The sequence below is a fragment of the Mus pahari genome, chromosome 5, assembly GCF_900095145.1.
Source record: "Mus pahari chromosome 5, PAHARI_EIJ_v1.1, whole genome shotgun sequence".
NCBI lineage: Eukaryota > Metazoa > Chordata > Mammalia > Rodentia > Muridae > Mus > Mus pahari.
In genome coordinates, this window is record NC_034594.1 from 121,858,975 (window position 1) to 121,864,008 (window position 5,034).

Consider the following 5,034-nt stretch of genomic DNA (forward strand, 5'->3'; position numbering starts at 1 on the left):
CTTTCTCTCTCATACACACACACACACACACACACACACACACACACACACACACGCATGTGCATACACACACATGCACACATTCCAATGTTTCAGTTATGTACAATATCCATTCCTCCAGAGCTTAGATTCTTTCGTTCTTCATGCTCTTCTGGAGTGATTTTTGAGACTTTAAAAGAGGAGGTATGGTATGGATATTCCATTTAGGAATGAATATTCTGTAGTTTCTTATTGTCTGAGCCTAGGCCTATTGTAGACATTTGTGACAATTATCATATAGTGCAAACAGAGATTTATTTGATGCAAGTTGAGAGATGATGTAATCTATGTGGATCCTGATAGTTCAGTAGGAGTTGGCTTAATACAGTGTCTGTTTGGCATAATAACAGTAGTATGTTTTCCACTAGGTCTATGACCTGAGGATAGACGCTACATCTAATCAAAATGTACTTGGTTATTTCTGTTACAGTCTTGCAACTATTGTATCAGTGGGCATGTCTTTATCAGGTCAATAGTTATTTTATTTCCCAATATTCATATTTGGGTCAGATTGATTATTAATGTTCTCTGCTGGTCACATATCCCACAACTATATAAGGTAGCAAGTAGAGATACAGTTCTGGGACAATATCAGCTTGAGTTGTTGATGCTTTGCTAACCAAATTTGTGATCATTTAGATATACAGTCTTACAGTTACATTTTAAGAAGTTAAACAATAGCATTAGCAATGGTCTGAAATATTTGGATGTCTTTGGGACCTCAATGAGCAACAATACTCTAAAAGAAGTAACCTATTCTTGGCATCCAGCTTCTTATTTGTTACCACATGCTGTCTAGTAGGGTCACTGTTACTCATTATGAGAGCTCCATTTTGACTTATTTTTTAAAATGTATATATGTGTATATGCATATATATATTTGTATATATATATATAATATATATATATATATATATATCCCAACATGCAGCCCTGAACTCCTATATAACATGGTAAGTACACTGAGACACCCTCAAATTTCTCTAAAAATTGTACCTTCCTCTATTTTACAGTTGTCTATATGATTATTGCTTGTCAAACCTTGATTTATATTCATTATTGATCTTGTTATTTCATGGAAAAAAGAAATGAATTTCTCAGCACTATTTCATGAAAAGAGTAGTCTATGCCACATTAACATATTTCAAGTTAGTTCATTTTATAAAAGTATTTGTTTATTTTGTATAATACACATATATTTTATGTGTGTGTGCATGGTTATTAATGTATTTCGGTATTTCTATGTAATATGGAAATATTATGTCTTTGTTATTCATATTTAAAATAACTAATTCAATACCTAATAAACACTGCATAATGATAAAAAGTACAACACAATATTTTTAAATGTTTATTTTGCACAGTAGATTATACAATCTAAATATACAAGAATAAATTTAATATTTTTCATAAAAGCTACCTATATAAAGAAAAATAATTGAATTTAATGTTCTTTTGGTCTTATGTTTGTTTATTTGTTTTTTTAATTCTTGTGAATAAGCTGTAATTGGAGGTAGTTAATTTTCCATGGGCTAGTGCAAATTAAAGAATGCATCTTTTTTAGGAAAGGTTAGAATTTAATATGATCTGTTCTCAAATTCTGACCTTTTTGAGTAGAGGTTCCCATTATTCTAAAGCAGCAGGGAGAGTGCTAATTACTCATTTAGAGATGCTAAGGTAGCTCTGGGAGGTAGATGAAAAGAGGGAAAACCTTAACTAGAAAACATGTCCCCCACAGGGACTGCTTGTTAGCAGCTCTTCCCTTTGAAAACTTCACATAGGAAGTTTTTAAGTCAGGAAAAGTGTACCATTATTTTTTAAGTGGAAACAATAATTATTAGAATTTTCATGTAAAAAATTAGTTCACTAAGGATTGCCATTGAACTGCAAAGTTATTGATAATGCAGTGTGCAATTACTGCTGAGCATTCCTACTAGAAAAGCAAAAAAAAAAAAAAAAAAAAACCACCATCAGAGCAGTTGAACAGCACACATACTAAGATAAAAATCAAACCAATTGTCAAGGGTGCAGTTCCTAAGCCTGTGCTAATATAGAGAGAACTGAGAAATGGTAATAAAATGGAACTTTCTGGTCTTCCCTAGAGCCAATGACTAGTTGCAAAAGCATCAGTTCAGAAAACCAAGAAGTACTGTCAAGGTTCTAGTTGCTTCTTCCTACTTAGTGAAGACTTGTGAAGAGCAATTTTTAAACTACAGATCTTATAAGGAGTCTGAATCATCGTTTTCAATTGCATATACAAAATAATAATGAATGAAAAAATCCAATGTTCATATGTTCATTCATGTAAATACCAGCACTTACTTCAAAGTGAAGAATAGATTTTTTTTTTATTCTGGGACTATCTATGGGTGACTAGATTCATATTACTCTAAATAGAAAGTTCCAAGATGATAACAGTTCCATGAGGAACTTATGAATCAATGAACATCTTAAATGCAATGGTGTCAACTTCATATAGACAAGTTATTGTGGGAGAGGGATTTGCAGGCACTAACAACACACTTATCTTTAAAAAAATATTTATTTTATTTTTAATACTATAATGTAATTACATAATTTCTCCCTCCCCTTTCTTCTCTTCAATCTTTCCATATACCCTTCCTTTCTCTCTTATGAATTTATGACCTTTATTCATATGCATATATTGCAAAATATGTAAGTACAATATGCTCAGTCTATATAACATTACTTGTATATGTTTTCAGGGATGCCCATCTTGTATTTGACAACCAATTCTTTAACTCCCCATAATTCTCTGCATTAATTTTTGTGTTAATTATTTTCTACAATATATTTTCATCAAGTATTCCCTCCAGCTCCTTCAAGATCTCCCCACCTCTCTATGTAATATCATATTCTCTTTTTTTCATATTCTGTCTGTCTGTCTGTCTGTCTGTCTGTCTCTCCCTCCCTCCCCCCTCCCTCCTTCCCTCCCTCACTCTTTCTTTCTCTCTCTCTGTCTCTCTCTCTCTTTCTCAAACAAGAAAATAGCTAGAAACATACAAGCAAATACTACAATGGAAAATAGTCACAATCTGAAAATTGCAAAAAAATGTTCTTTGGTAGAGTTGAGGCCCAGTATACTCTCTCCCATCCACATTAGCATGGGTATTTCAGCTGATGTTTAAGTAGTCCTGTTCATGAGGCATTATGGGTTTGGTTGCTGACATGTCTGGAATATGTGATTTCACAGCAAACTTCCAGTTCTGGTCTTAAAAAACCTTTGTAAGCTTGTACAACCACTCTGGAAATCAGTCTGGCAGTTCCTCAGAAAATTGGACATAGTACTACCAGAGGACCCAGCAATACCACTTCTGGGCATATACCCAGAAGATCTTCCAACTGTTAATAAGGACACATGCTCCACTATGTTCATAACAGCCTTATTTATAATAGCCAGAAGCTGGAAACAATCCAGATGTCCCTCAATAGAGGAATGGATACAGAAACTGTGGTACATTTACACAATGGAGTACTACTCAGCTATTAAAAACAATGAATTTATGAAATTCTTGGGCAAATAGATGTATCTGGAGGATATCATCCTTAGTGAGGTGACACAATCACAAAAGAAGTCACTAGATAGATATGCACTCACTGATAAGCAGATATTAGCCCAGAAACTTAGAATACTCAAGATACATTTTGCAAAACACAGGAAAACCAAGAAGGATGACCATCGTGTGGATACTTCATTCCTCCTTATAATAAGGAACAAAATACCCATGAAAGGATATAGGTACAGAGACAAAATCTAGAGTTAAGATCAAAGGATGGACTATCCAGAGACTACGCCATCTGGGAATTCATCCCATCATCAACCACCAAACCCAGATACTAATGCACATGCCAGCAAGATTCTGCTGAAGGGACCCTGATATAGTGGCCTCTTGTGAGGCTATGCCAGTGCCTGGCAAACACAGAAGTGGATGCTCACAGTCAGCTATTGGATGGAACACAGGGCCCCCAATGTAGGAGCTAGAGAAAGTACCCAAGGAGCTGAAGGGGGCTGCAACCCTGTAGGTGCAACAACAATACGAACTAAGCAGTACCCCCTGAGCTCCTGTCTCTAGCTGCACATGTAGCAGAAGATGGCCTAATCGGCCATCATTGGGAAGAGAGGCCCCTTGGTCTTGCAAACTTTATATGACCCAGCACAGGGGAAGTGGGAGTGGGTGGGTAGGGGAGCAGGGGCGGGGAGGGGTATAGGGAATTTTCGGGTTAGCACTTCAAATGTAAATAAAGAAAATAATAATAATAAAAATTAAAAAAAAAAAACAAAACCTTTGTGCAATTTCTTTTCCAGTGATCCCCGAGCTTTAAGTGGGGGCGTTTTTATCGTAGATATACCCCTTGGGACCAAGCTCCACAAATCTGCATATTGATTGGTTATGATTTTCTCCAGTTATACTGATGAAGATATTTTGTGTCACATTGATGAAAAACTAACCAGAAAAACAGAAAAAAGATAATATTATTGTTTTAGCTTGTACTTTTCACTTGGGGAAAACACTAGGATATTTTGTTTAAAGTTAAATATATTTAAAATAAAAATAAATTAATAGTTACTCATGAGAAATCTATGTATGCACGTAATATTATGCAATTTTATAGTGATATCATATTAAACATAAGTCGTCACATGAAGAAATAGTGGATCAGAGAGGATGAATTAAATATGAAAAATAAGAGATTAAAATATAAGAAATTGTTTAGAACTATGTTCTATGGCATTGTAGTTGTAGTTGTTATTCTTAAGAACATGTTTGCTAGCTTATATAATCAGGAACATATGTACCCCCATTAATATATAGAAAATTGTGGAGAAATAATGTTCTTACATATATGGACAGAGATAGAAAAAACAGAGGGTTTTTAGTTTCTAAAATATTTATCTTATTCTCAACTACCTATTTCCAAACACCGAACATAAAAGTCAAATAAATGATTAGATGATTTAACATTCTTCCAAAG